This window comes from Macaca nemestrina, chromosome 4, assembly GCF_043159975.1.
Source record: "Macaca nemestrina isolate mMacNem1 chromosome 4, mMacNem.hap1, whole genome shotgun sequence".
Taxonomy (NCBI): Eukaryota; Metazoa; Chordata; class Mammalia; order Primates; family Cercopithecidae; genus Macaca; species Macaca nemestrina.
Window position 1 is genome coordinate 117,435,850 of NC_092128.1, and position 14,957 is coordinate 117,450,806.

Sequence of the window (14,957 nt, forward strand, 5' to 3'; positions counted from 1 at the left end):
AATGTTATATAAATGCAGTCATACAATGTATGACATTTTAAGATCAACCTTTTTTATTCAGCATAGTACCCTTTAGTTCCATCCTACTTGTATGTATCAATAATTAGTTGCTTTTTATTTCAAAATAGTATGTTATGCTACTAATGTACACAGTTTCTTTAACTATTCATCTGTTGTAGGATGTATTGGTTGTTTTCAGGTTTGAGCTATCACAAATACAGCTGCAATGAACATTCATGGACAGGTTTTTGTATGGACATAAGATTTCATTTCTCTAGGATAAATGCACTAGAATTTGAATGCTAGGTTCAATGAACGGTAAGGGCATACACAAGTTGGGTTTTTGTTTTGTTTTTGTTTTTGTTTTTTTGAGACCGAGTCCCTCTGTCACCAGGCTGGAGTGCAGTGGTGCAATCTTGGCTCACTGCAACCTCCGACTCCCTGGTCCAAGCGATTCTCCTGCCTCAGCCTCCCAAGTAACTGGGATTAGAGGCACGCGCCACTACACCCAGCTAATTTTTATATTTTTAGGAGAGATGGGTTTCACCACGCTGACCAGGATGGTCTCAATCTCCTGAACTAGTGATCCACCCGCCTCAACCTCCCAGAGTGCTGGGATTACAGGCATGAGCCACTGCGCCCGGCCTATACATGTTTTAAAGAAATGGCTGTAGGATTTTAAACTTGCACCAAAAATATGCTATAGGACCCAGTTTCTAACACATCCTCACCAGTGCTTGGTAACAGTCTGCTGGTATCAACATTTTAGCACTTGTAGTGAGGTTTGGAACACTTACCATTATGATCCTTTACCCTGCCCCAATTATAATTAACTGAAACATTTCCTCTACGTGCATTGAGGACCACATCAAACTGTGGTAAGATGCTTGCTTTAGCTGTCAAAAATAATTTTGAAAACTCAAAAGGAGAGAAAAAGTCTATTATTGACCCTCTTGCTCTTTCTTACATGCTTTCATCTGCTCTAATGTCCCAAGAGTCCTTTTATTAAATCATTTTCTTTCTGTTTAGAGAACTTCATTTAGCGATTGCTTTAGGGCAGGTCTGTTGGCAACAAAGTCTCTTAGATTTTCTCATCAGAGAATGTCTTCATTTCCTCTTTATTCCTAAAGAGTATTTTCATTGGGTATAAATTGACAATTCTCTTCCTTCAGCAACTGAAAAATACTGTGTCATTTTTTTCCTGACTTCCTTGATTTATGATTTTTTTAAAAATCTGCTTTCATTTGAGTTATGTTTCGCCTGTCATTTCTCACTGATTTTCAAAATTTTTTTTGTCTTTAATTTTCAGAAATTTAGTTATGATGGGTCTTGGAGAGGATTTCCTTAGGGTTATCCTGTTTGAGGTTCACTAGGATTATTGAATCTGTAAGTATATGTCCTTTTGCCAAATTTCAGAAATGTTTCACTGTTACTTTTTCAGTACTTTTTCTAAACATCCTCTTTGTTCTCTCTTTCCAGGGCTCTGATGACACAAATGCCATGTCTTTTATTAGAGTGAGTTCACCAGTTCCTGGGGGTTGGCTCAGTGATTTCAGTGTCTTTTCTCTCTGTTGTTCAGATTGAATAATTTCTTTATTATGCAATCCACTTTCTTATTCACTGAGCAGCTTTCTTAAGTAATTGTATGCCCATGTGGTTTATCTTTGTGTCTCTATTTCTTTAATACTTTTTTGTTTGGGGAGAGTCTTTTTAAGTTTGTTTCAAGACTGTTCGTAATAGCATATTGAAGAATATTTATCACAGTTGCTTCAAAATCTTGGTCAGATCATTCTAACATTCTTGTCACTTCATTTTTGCCATATATTAATTGTCTTTTATTCTTCAGCTTGAGATGTTCCTGGTTTTTTATATGACTAGTGATTTTTCTGTTGAAATCTAAACATTTTCTTGTTATGGCATAAGAGTCTGGATCTTACTGAAACCTTTTTGGCTGGCTTTCTGCAACACAGCTGCAGCAGAAGTAGAGGGAATTGCTACCTCATTACGGCCAGGTGGAGCTCCATTGACACCTGAGCCAAGCAAGGGGCTCCCTCTTATTGCTGGGAAGGGTTGGAAGTTTCTGCTCCCCATATGGTCTTCACTGAAATACAGTAGGAATGGTCTGCTTACCAGTGGGCGAACGTGTAAGTCCTGAGCCTCTATTCAGCCTCATCCGATACCACCCTGTGAGTAGAGAAGAGTCCCTCAATCCTGATGGGTTGATGGGGAAGCCCAAGCCCCACGTAGCCTCCACCAACACCAAGGAGGAGTGTGACTACTGGCTGGGAGGGTGAAATACTGGCTCCTTATATGGCCTTCTCAGATACCATCCATGGGGAGCAGGTGTTGAAAGTCCCCAGCACAGCCTTTTGAGGGTGAAAGTCTAGGAGCCTCCCAGCCTTTGTTGGTGGAGGAGGGGATGGTGCCATAGTTTTTCCTGTGACGTTCAGTTGCAGTCAAGCAGTTATTGCCTTTCCTGATCCTTTGACTAAAGGGGTCAGGATTTTCTTGAGGTTTTTTGTGTGTGATGGTTGGCATTCTGGGTTCCTGGCTTCTTCAACACCCAATCTGGGACAAATAAGGGGCAAAAAGAGCACCCAGGGAATTCACCAGCAGGCTGTTCTTTGGGGCTTGTGGTTCCCAGCCAGCCAGTCTGTCTCTTTTCTCCATCTTTCAGAGTCATCTTATGCTTGTTTTATATATAATGTCTAGAATTGTGAAGTCCCAATAGAAAAATGGTGCCTACTCCATTTTCCCAGAAGTACAATCTATAACTTTAGATTCAACAACTGAATCCTTATTTTACTAGAGGTAACTTATGTATTGATATATAAGTGAGGTAGAGCTCCAATTTTAATTTTTTTGTGAATAATATATTTTCCAAGTTCATTTATTGAGCTCTTACTCTTTTCTCCACTAATATTTGCAATATCTATCATATTTTGGGACTGTTTTTCCATCATCGGTTTGTCTATTCCTACACCTTTACCAAACCATCTAAATTACTACAAAATACATGATAAGTTCTGGTTTCTGGAAGTTCAAGTCCTCATGTAGTGTTTTCCTTCACAATTGGCCACTGTAACCTTGGTCCTTTATTCTTCTGTACAAATTTTAGAATCATCTTATCAATTTGTTAGAAGAATACTAACTCTAATAGCTTTCTAATCTATATATAAATTTAGAAATAGTTTAAATATATCATCAGCTATCTTACACATGTTATTAGGTTTTTCCTGACTTGATATTTTATGAACCTATTGTGAATGATGACTTCTCTTCATTGTTTTTAATTGTTCACTACAAATATAAAAATCTCTTTTATAGTTGTTTTATATGCAGCCAGTTTGCTCAATACAAGTATTATGTTTGATAATGTTTTGTAATCAGATAATTTAGAGGTTTCTATATAAATGTATATAAAATGCAAGTAACATTCCTTGTTCCTCCTTTCCAATCTCTAAACTTATATGGTTGCACTGACTAGAAGTTCCAACACAATGTTGAATAAAATTTGTCATATTAGGCATCCTTAATGCATTCTGAAATTCAAAGGGAAGCTTTCTAAATTTTCCCCATTTAGAAATACGTGTGCTTTATTTTTTTTATATCCTCTACCTGGTTAAGAAAGTTTCCTTATATTTCTAAATTACTAAGATTTAATTTTGATGAAAATCCTACATTTAATTATTAATTCATGGAGAGTCATATAAAAAAACTTTTTTCCATATATTGAAATTATCATATTGTTTATCTTCGTAAATCTACAAATGGAATGAATTACATTTATGAATGAATTTTGCAATGAATATTAGACAAAATACAATTTGATCATGAGTATTACCTTTTTACAAAAATTGGTGGAAATATCCATATAGATTTATATAAGTATATGCACACACAAAATTATAAAATACAAGAGAAAAATGATTCTGTGTGACCATTTCTCATAATATTTTTGCCTAGTTTTGATATTAAGATTCCTTGGCCTCAAAGGATTACGTAAGTTTTCCATCTTTTCCAGTTGTTATAAAAATCTGTATAAAACTGATCTCTACCTTGAAAGCTTTGCAGGCCATATGGTCTGATTTATGGAAAGGTGATTGCTTCATATTTAGTTATATAAATATTCAAGTCTTTAATACTTCTCAAATAAATTTTACTTTTTCTTTTCTTCTATTTATTTTAATGCCATTTGTTCTTCTTTTTCCAGTTTTCTAAAATGAAAATTAAGAGCAATGATTTGAGATATATTATTTTTGCTTATAAAGGTGCTTAGTGTTACAAATTTTCTATTAAGTACTGCTTTAGCAGCACTCTCCAAATTTTGATATATTGATTTTTCATTTGAAATTCATTTGAATTTCATTCATATGTATTATTTAGTGATGTGTTTTTCATTCCAAATACTTAAAGGTTTTCTGGAGATCCTTACTTTTTAGATTTCCAAATTTATTCTATTTTAGTCAGAAAAATATACTTTAAGTGATGAATTATTTCAAAGTTATGTAGACTTATGTCACATCCTGGAATATGGCCTATCTTTGAAAACATGTTATGTGTTTTGGAAAAATGTGTATTACATTGTTTTAGGGTAAAATGTTCTATAAATGTCAAACAGGTCAAGTTGATTGATGGTTAATTGTTAAATTCTCTGTATCCTCACTTATTTTCTGTCTATTTGCTTCTTCCAGTACTGAAAGGGTATATTGAAATATTCAACTATGATTGTGGATATTTCTATTTCTACTTTAATAAATTTTGCCTAGAGTGTTTTGAAGCATTTTTTTGTCAATTTAAACGTGCTGTATTCTCTTGACAAATCCACTCTTTCATCATTAAAAATGGCCTTCTTCGTTCCTGGCAATGTTCTTTGCTGTGAAATCTATTTAGCTGTTTCAGTTTTCTCTTAATTAGTGTTACTTTAACTTGTTTGTATCTTTATATTTCAAGCATGTTTTCTCTATGCAACATATGGATAAGTTTTGCTTCTCACATCTAACCCAACAATCTCCATGTTTTAATTGAGGCTTGCACAATTTACATTCAGTGTAATATTACCAATGGTTAGGCTTAAGTCTACTGTCTCACTATCGTCATTTCTTATCCCCTTTCTTGTTTTGCCTTCTTTAGAGTTAATTGAATGCTTTTATGATTTTATTTTATCTTCTTTACTGGATTATTGGCTAACGATCTTTTTTTATATTTTAGTGGTTTCTTTAAGGTTTGTGGTATACATCTTTAACTTACTATAGTCTATCATCATATATTATACCACTTCGTGTATAGTATATAACCTTCCAGCAATATACTATTCTCCATTCCCAACCTGTGTGTTTTTAATGTCAAACATTTTATTTTTACAATGTTATGAATCCCTCACTAAATTGCTACTATTTCTGTTTAGACAATTATATTTTTAATTATTTCTTTTTAATTGACAAATAATAATTATGTATATTTATGGAATACAATGTGATACTTTGATCTATGTATACACTGTAGAAAGATTCAATCAAGCTAATTGACATACTCGTCACCTCACCAAAGTCATTTTTTGGGGTGAGAGTGTTAAAAATTAATTCTTTTAGCTACTTTGAAATACAAAATATATTATTATTAATTGGGGTCACCATGTAACACAATAGATCACTAAAACTTATTCTTCCAGTTTAACTGAGCTTGTACCCTTTGATTAACATCTTCCCTTTCCTCATCCCTCCTCCCCGTCTAGTGTCTGCTAACCATCCTTCTGTTCTCTTTCTCTCAGATAAACTTTTTTAGATTCCGCATGTAAGTGAGATCATATTTGTCTTTTTGTGCCTGTCTTATTTCACTTAGGATAATGTTCTTCACTTTCATCAATGTTGCTGTGAACGGCAGAATCTCCTCCTTTTTTAACACTATAGAGTATTCCATTGGGTATAAATGCCACATTTTCTTTGTACATCCATTCATTAACGAACACTTAGGTCGCTTTTATATCTTGGCTATTGTGAGTAATGCTGAAATGAACATGGGCATGCAGGTATCTCTTGGACACACCAATTTCAATTCCTTTGCTTATATCTTATACACTGAACAAATTATCTGAAAAAAATTAAGATACCTATCTCACTTATGATAGCATCAAAGAATAACATAAAATATTTAGGAGTAAACTTAAGAAGATGCTTTTACTGTACAATAAAAATTATAAAACATTGATGAAAGAATTGAAGACACAAATACATGAAAACATATTCCATGTTCATGGGTTGAAAACATTAATATTGTTAAAATGTCCATACTGTCCCCAGCAAGCTACAGATTCAACACAATTCCTATCAAAATTTCAATGTTATTTTTACAGAAATAAAAACTATTCTAAAATTTATGTGGAACTCAAATAGCCAAAGCAATCTTGAACAAAAACAATAAAACTGGAGGCATCACACTCCCTGATTTCAAAATATAAAGCTATTGTAATCAAAACAGCATAGTACTGCATAAAAACAGACACATCAACCAACAGAATAGAATAGAAAGACCAGAAGTATTTACAACCAGTTGATTTTTTACAAGGGTACCAAGAGCACACAATGGAGAAAGAACGGTGTTTTAACAAATTGTGTTGGGAAAACTGAGTATTCACATGTAGAACAACAAAATTGGACTCCTACCTCACACCATATACAAAAATCAACTCAAAATGGATAAAAGATTTAAACATAAGATGTGAAACTCTAAAACTACTTGAAGAAAACATAGGGGGATATCTCCACAACAATGGTATTGGCAATAATTTCTTGGAAAGGACTGCAAAAAGGACAGACAACAAAAGCCAAAATAGAGAAATCAGATTGCATAAAACTAAAAAGCTTTTCCACAGCAAAAGAAACAACAGATTGAAGAGACAACCCATGTACTAGGAGAAAATATTTGTAAATCATACATCTAACAAGGGACTAATATCCAAAATATATGAGAAACTCAAACAACTCAATAGCAAGAAAATAAAACACCTTTCTAAAAAACAAAGGATCTAAACAGACTCCTCTCCTTTTTTTTTTTTTTTTTTTAAGACAGAATCTTGCTTGCTCTGTTGCCCAAGCTGGAGTGCGGTGACGCGATCTCGGCTCACTGCAACAGACTCCTCTCAAAAGAAGAGATACAAATGGCCAAAAGACTTATGAAAGAAGCTCAACATCTCTAATCACCAGGGAAATGCAAATTAAAACCACAGTGAAAAATCACCCCATAGAATGGCTAATATAAAAAAGATGAAAGATAACAAGCAGTGGTGAGGATGTGGAGAAAAGGGAACCTTGCACACTATTTGTGGAAATACAAATTAGTACAGCCATTTTGGAAAATAGTATCAAGGTACCTCAAAAAAATAGAATTCTATAAATAGAATTACTACATAATCCAGCAATTTTACTTCTGGAAAACTGTCAATTATATTTCAAAGAGACTTAAGTAATAAGTGGAAAATTTTATGTATTTATTCATGTAATTCCAATTTCAATAGTTTTTTTGTTAATTTTATAGATCCATATTTCCATTTGGTAGAATATTCTTCCTGCCTGAAGGATTTTCTTTAACATTTCTTATATGTCTGCTGGTAACAGATACTTTCTGCTTTTGTATGTCTGAAAAAGTCTTTATTTAGCTTCATTTTTGACATATTTTCAACAAGTATAGAATTCTCACTTGGCATGTTGGACTTCTGTTGTTGCTGTACTTTAAAAAATGTTCTCATGCTGTTTTCTTACTTACATGGTTTCCAATAAGAAATCTGCTGTCATCCTTATCACTGCTGGTCTGAACATAATGCACCTTTTTTCAAGCTGTTTTTCCTAGTTGTTATTAGCAGCTAGTGTGTCTTATTTTTCCTTCACCACTGGTTTTGAGCAAACTGGTTATGATATACTTTAGTTTTGTTTTCTTCATTTTTCTTATACTTAAATTTATTTAGCTTCTTAAATGTGTGGATTTGTAGTTTCTATCAAACTTGGAAAATTTTTGACTATTCAATATTTTTAAGCTCCTCCCCTCTGTCCTCTCAGGCACTTCAATCACACATATATGTGGCTACTTGCAGTTGTCCCACAGTTCTCTGAGGCTCTGTTTATTTCCTCTCTACCAGTCATATTTTCTTACTTATTTGCATGCCTTGTAATTTTTATTAAATTTCATACACTGTGAATTTTGCTTTTTTGGGAGCTGGATATTTCTGTATTCCTATAAATATTCTTGAGTTTTGAGCAGTTAAATCTTGTGGAAACAATTTGAAACTCTGGGGTTTAATATTCTTTAGTTGTGACCAGAATAGTGCCCAATCTAGGGCTAAATATTTCCCTCTATTGAGGCACAGCCTTCTTGTGTACTCTACCTAATTCTTAATGAATCTCATGCCTTTCCAGGCTGTCTGATGGAATTAATATTCTTTGCAGCCAAGTGCGAGTATTGGGTACTGTTGCTTTTCATCCTTCCAGATGCTTCTTTCCTTGGCGTTGGGTAGTTTTCTGCAATCAGGGATTTTGTGAACACATTGTATACCATCTGCAAGTTGCCAGAGTTCTTTCTGTGTGCCCTTTCTTCTCTCAAGCACCAAGTTGAGCAAATTCTAACCACTTTGTTACCACTGACTCTCAGCTTCATCTCTTCAACTCAGAACTCCACTAGGCTGTTTGGGTTCCCTCTTCCTGCCCCTGATCCTGGAAACCCTCTCAAGGCGGTAAGCTAGAGAAATTATAGGGCTCACCTTGTTCTATTCCTGTCTCTCAGAGATGATGGTCATTTAGTGCCTGATATTCAGTGTCTTAAAACACATTGTTTTATATGTTTTGCTAATTTGTTTTGTTTCAGGCAAGAGGCAAACATACACTCCATTACTTTCCCCTGCCCCAAAACAAAATTCAGTACATCCTCACTACATTTTTGATCTTGGATTTTTAATACGACTTAAAATATGTATTTAATGCATTTTGTTTGTTGTCCTTTGAAAGAAAGTTATTTCCCAAAAATGTGATTGATTCTATCCACTATGTCAAATAATTGCTTTAAGTTCTATGTGTAAAAGGTTAAAGAATCTCATTGGATTTGAACAAATCCCATGGCAGAATACATTTTATTAGACATATATTCTACTAGATGCCATTTCAAATATATACACAAGATATATATTACTAAATATAAGAGAAAGATATATGTATGAAACAAAATGACATGGAAAACATAAAATATAACAGAGATGCAGAAAAAGAAAATTAAGGAGATGATAAGCAGTGATCATGATAAGACAGGAAGAAATTTAAGGAAAGATTGCTTAATAGCATGAAGAACAATATCTTGTTTTGATAAAAGTATGACACAGATATACCAGTCATGAACGAGGTGCTGGGAATGAGAAGAAACAAAAATCTTGTTGAGCATCAGGAAAGCTCTAAAATTAAGAATCTGACAAAGAGAAAGGAGGCTGTCATTACTAGTCATAATGAGTCCAAATCAATCACGATGCATTGCCTGGGGGCTGGGCGCGTTCCTGTCTCTCACAGAATCAAGGTTCTTTAGCAAAGAATAGTGAGAAAATTAGAAAGGCAACCAACAGTGCCACAGGAGCAGAGCCCTCAGAGTCCAAAGTGCATGGTGGATAATGATAAGGGGGACTCCCCTCACCCTCTGAAACACTGTCTGAGGTAGTGTTGTCACAAAAATATTCTTTTTGCCTCAAATGCACTACACATTTTTTAAATTCAAGTGTTCTTATTACAGATTTTTCTCATGTTGCTCCACCCTGCACTCCACAGCACTCAGAGTCGTCAAATGTCATACAGCTCGTCTGGCAGATAGTCCTGCACTCATAATCATCTCTCCAAAGACCAGCACTACTTTCTGCAGGGCTGTGCTCATTTTGAAGCTTCTTTTTCCTTCCAGAAACTTCTAAGTCCCTCACATAGTTACTTCTAATCTACTAAGTGGATGTCAAGCTTAATGGAGTTTAAAGAGCATCAATTTTAGATTTAGCAAACTGGGTTTGAACCTTGCTTACATAATCTCCCAGCTGGTGAACTGGCACACATAACCTGTTTTCTCACATAAAACTAAGATATAAGATCCATCCTTTAGAAATGCCTGATACACAGGGGGAAAAATGGATAAGTGTTGGCCATGATTGTTAGAAAAATATCCACTTCACTCTAGTGCATGGGTTCTATGCGCAATATGCATTGTGCATCTTAGCTTTTATGATTTGTTTCAGAACATATTCAAATTAGATGTTCTTTTAAGTATATGTATTTTGCCACAGAATGGGAGTGGAGAAAGCAAATAAAATTTGGAATGACATGAACAGAAAAATTTGTCAAGAAGTATTTCAAAAAAATTGAATCGTAATGTATTTATGAAAATTTCAGTCAAAATAGCCAGTGGTAAGAATTAGAGTTGAAAGCACCTACCCATTACACACAGGAGTAGAATGCTCACTTAAGGAGACAATGCAAAGCCAAATGAAATAAATAAATGCAAGTTATCACAGTCCCTAGGGTTTTAAAAAATCCTTCTTTTTTTCCAAATTAAATCCTGTTTATGTCCTTGGGAATGAGTCAAACACACAATGCTGAGGCAAGTAAAAAGAATTCAGTGTTTATTTCCCACTGGTATGTGTTGAGTCATTACCGGTGGTAAATAACTCTTTCACATGAATTATCCATAAAAGATCGAGGAAAATTAAGTACTGACAAGGTTTCAATTACCAATCATTAAATCAAGAAAAATTTTCTATTATTCCATTTCTTCTTAATTAACTCTATCATATCTGACTTAATGGTTCTCAACTTTGTGCCTTCAAGATAACAAATAAGGGGTTACTCTGTGCTCCTGATGAAGTTAAATGTTATTCTGTGTATCCCAGTATTTTGTTCCTCCTGATTTCTGAGATGTTAGATTTAGAATTCCTAAATGTCTGATGTTAGAATTATTACTCCCATATTACAGATAATAAACTGAAGCTCTCCAATCTCAGCAGCATCACGGGACATATAGCTAATACATAGAGGGCTGGCATCTGTATCCAGGTGTGCTTAATTACTCCACCTCACTATTCACAGGGTAGTGGTTCCATTTATTATGAACAAAACACGAGTCTATTTTTTCTTACACTAGATGCTATGGGTTAAATTGTGCTCCTCACCAAAAAAATGCATACATTAAATTTATAACCACCAGTACCTCAGACTATGTTCTTATTTGGATACAGGGTCTTCGAAGAGGTAATCAAGTTAAATAAGATCATTAGGCTTCACCTTAATCCAATATGACTAGCACGTTTATTAAAATAAGAGATTTAGACACATATACACAGAAAGAAGATGTGAAAAGAACGAGAAGATAGCCATCTACAAACCAAGGACAGAGGCTTTACAAGGAACCAGCCCTGCCAGCACCTTCATCTTGGAGATTTCAGCCTCCAAAACTGAAAGAGAATAAATTTCTGTTGCTGCAGTCACCCAGGCCGTGGTACTTTGTTAAGTACCTAGCAAGCTAATGTATTTCCATCATATTTATGACAAGCTTATACACTTCCATTGCATTTACTACAGCATCTTGATATGCATTTATTGAAGTCATTGATTTAAACGACACTGCATGCCACAGGGACCAGGAGAGCCCCAGATCTCACCACTAGAGACTCAGTCACTAGACTGATGTGGGTGTCACAAAGAGATGTGCTCTGAAAATGGCTCATTTCTCATCCTTGCTCTGCCATCTCAGCTGGCTCCTTTCTGCGTTTGTGTATGCCTGGTATATCCCCAACCACAGTCTACCCTCTGTGAGGGAATATAACATGTATGTGTCATTCTCTCTCACTACAGAGTGGTTACTTAAAGGTAAAAGGCCCAAGATTAATTTATCTCTAAATCTCAGGCAGATATTCGTCCTGAGCACATCAGTTACTAGAGACACACTGCATTGAATTAAGTTAATACTCATGGTATGTTAAAGCTGAAATAATACTTAAAGATCTTCTAGTTTTTGGAGAGCAAAACTGGGTCCAAGTGGACTGAAATGGTATATTTCTTCAGCAAGTGGCCAAAAGAAATCTGACCCTCAGAATATCTGCTTCCAATTACCTCTTACTCTCTATATGCATCTCTCTCAAATTTAGCATACTATTTTGCATTTAGGTTTAGTTGACTTGTTCTTACAAATTTGTTGGTTTTTACATTTGTTTATGGATGATAAACTTCTCCCTTTTCCCCTTTGTCTGTTTCTGTGAGTTATTTTTAAACCTGGATTGTAGTAAGGGAAATTCCTTGGAAAATAATTCTTAGGAAAACTGGCTCTGATTACTTTCTATTGAGAATTCTATTGACCACAGCAATCCCCATGGCTGTGCTCAAAGATGCATTGTATACCAAAAGACATTCCATTCCACATGGTCACATTAAGGAACATTGGTTTTGTCATTCTCTGTCATTTTCCTTCCGTTTTCATGTTACTCAATGATGTTCTTTGCTTTCCCCCACAGGAACAGCTAACAAATATCATGAGATAGTTTTACTTAAGAAAGTAGTTTGCAATTCCAGGAATTACCAAATGTCTGAATCAGCATATTAAATACACTCAGACCACATTCTCTGAGTACCAGTATTTTTTTTTTTGGTCCCCAGTTGACTGCCTTAGGTCAAGAAGGGTTGAATTGAATTAGAAGAAGTAGGAAAAGGAGGAAAAAGGAAATGGTATTTTAAGTAGAGGGGAGGACATGAGCAATGGGATGGGGTGACAAAGTTGCACACAAGTGAAGGAGCAACACAGGAGGGGTGGGGAGGCGGGGTACCAGCAGGAAGAGCTCTGAAGGAGGGCCCAGCTAGAGTTTATGCTATATATTACAGGTAACTGGGAACCAGAAAAGTGTGTGGGAAGAGTGACATGATTGGGCCTTGTGTGGGAAATATATTGGAGCAATTGCACTTCTCGTTTGAGGAGGGAGTACAGGGTAGGCAGAAAGATGAAACCAAAGGCTTTAGTAGTAATCCAGATGAAAACAGATAATGGTTAGAAATCGGGCTTCGTAATGAGCAAAGAAGCAGATAAAACCAGGACCATGTCAGAATTAAAATGAACCAGAGTCAGTGAAAAGATGGGATTGTAAGAGAGATGGCTGTGGGATGTTTTCATCCCACAGAAGGGATGCCTCAGGGTGGGGGTGCCACTGGCTGAGATACTGACTGCGAGCAAAGCAATACATTTTAGGGAGGGTGACAGATCTATTCTGAGCTCTGGTGGAATGTCCTGGTAGAAATGTCATGCAGGCAGATGAAAGTTTTCACATGGTGTCACAAGAAAGCTTGGGTCACAGGTGTATACTTGTCACTTATGAGATGAAGATGTGAAGTCAAGAGAGAGGCTGAGCTAACCTGGAGAGATACACAATGTGGAAAGGGAAGAAGCTTAGAGTCCGAAATCTAAGGACAGTGCCACTTAAAAGGTATGTTGAAAGGAAAGACGGGGAAAAGGGAAGAGGAGAAGAACTGAAAAAAACAAAACCAGAGTTTTATACACCAAAGTAAAGAGAGTTTCATGAAGAAAAGTACGATCAGAATTGCAAGTTGATATGGGAAAGTTGAATACGAGAAAGAATGAAAAGAAGCGGAATAATCAGAAAATCATTAGTTACCTCTGAGGAAGCATTTCCAGTCCCATGGTTATGTGATAAGGTATAGAGATCGGCCTCAGTTTTGTTGAGAATCCAGGAGGAAATCAGCAGAGGCAGCATATGTAGGGAATTCTTTCAGAAGTTTTCTATAAATTGATATAAAAGCAAATTGCAACAAAATGCATTCAATGTAGGGAGACCAAAGCAAATATAGAGGCCACCATATAAAGGAGTGAATGGTAGCACCACATGATGTACCTGAGTCAAACTTGGGAGAACTTTCTTCCTCTTCTTCTGTATGTGTTCCTTCAAAAAATCTTCAAAGGTTATTACACTATTAAAGATTTGCTACAATCTTCGGGAGTTCTTCAGCTAATCAATCACATTTTCCTTTGCAAGTCACATGTCAGAAAATTTACACTTTGTTAACACAAGTAATATTCTTCACTGGGGGATAACTTAATCCAGCTTCTCTCACTTGCCCCTTTGCCATCCTCAGATATATCTAATCATGAGTCACTTTTTGCTCAACTGGTACTCCTGATAGGTTCAAGAGATTTTTCTACATAAAGTGGCTCTATGTTTTGAGATCCTGTGGCCAAATCTGCCTTTTTCTTATCCATGACCAGCTCTAAATAGGAGTACCTGGTGTCTGTAGCAGGGTCCCGGGGGCGGGGGGTGTTGGCAGCCAGTGAGGACAAAGCTGGCAAGGGCTAGCAGTAACCAGCCAACGGGTCCTACCATCTGAGTTCCTATGACAAGTTCCCCACCTACACGATGAGGTGTTTTAGAGCTGTGGTCAAACGTTTTATATAAACAAGAGCTGAGACCACAAACTATTAAGTGCAACATGTCAGTTAATAATTATTTAGTGTCCAGTGCCAAGAAAGTGCTTCTCACACAGAGTGTCCTTGAAAAGAGAACCATGATATTCACAATGCCAAGAGGACTTGTGAAGCAAGGCTATGCGCCAAGCAAGTACGCATGTGCAGATTGGGCTAGGCCAAGTTTGGCTCCATTTAGAATAAAAGCTTTGTCTTTCTCTGCTTCTACTATATGCAATAACTATTTTATTTGGTTGTTTTATTAGCAAGTAAGCAGAGCTGCAGAAAAGATTAATGCCATTTGTATGACTTTTCTTTATTGCAGTTATTAAGAACAATTCTTTCCTTATCTTTAGTGGTATTTGTATTTTTATGTTACATATTTTTTTAATTTTGAAACTACAGAAAATATTACCTGTAGCATAATAAATACATTAAGATTACTTAAAATCCCATTATTGGAGAAAAGCACTTTTAACATTATGTTCCAG

At 35.6% G+C, this 14,957-nt stretch overlaps 1 long non-coding RNA gene across 2 annotated transcripts in view; it reads right to left on the reverse strand.

Annotated features, from left to right (window-relative positions):
- Window positions 1–14,416, reverse strand: part of LOC112428566 (uncharacterized) — a 43,824-nt gene extending 29,408 nt beyond the window's left edge. For both annotated transcript variants that reach the window (XR_003020572.2, XR_011622360.1), the window contains exons 1-2: window positions 13,901–14,416; window positions 13,664–13,788 (exon numbers count right to left, since the gene is read on the reverse strand). This is a non-coding gene — a long non-coding RNA (uncharacterized lncRNA). The remainder of the gene's footprint in view (window positions 1–13,663; window positions 13,789–13,900) is intronic.
- Between the last annotated feature and the right edge of the window lie 541 nt (window positions 14,417–14,957).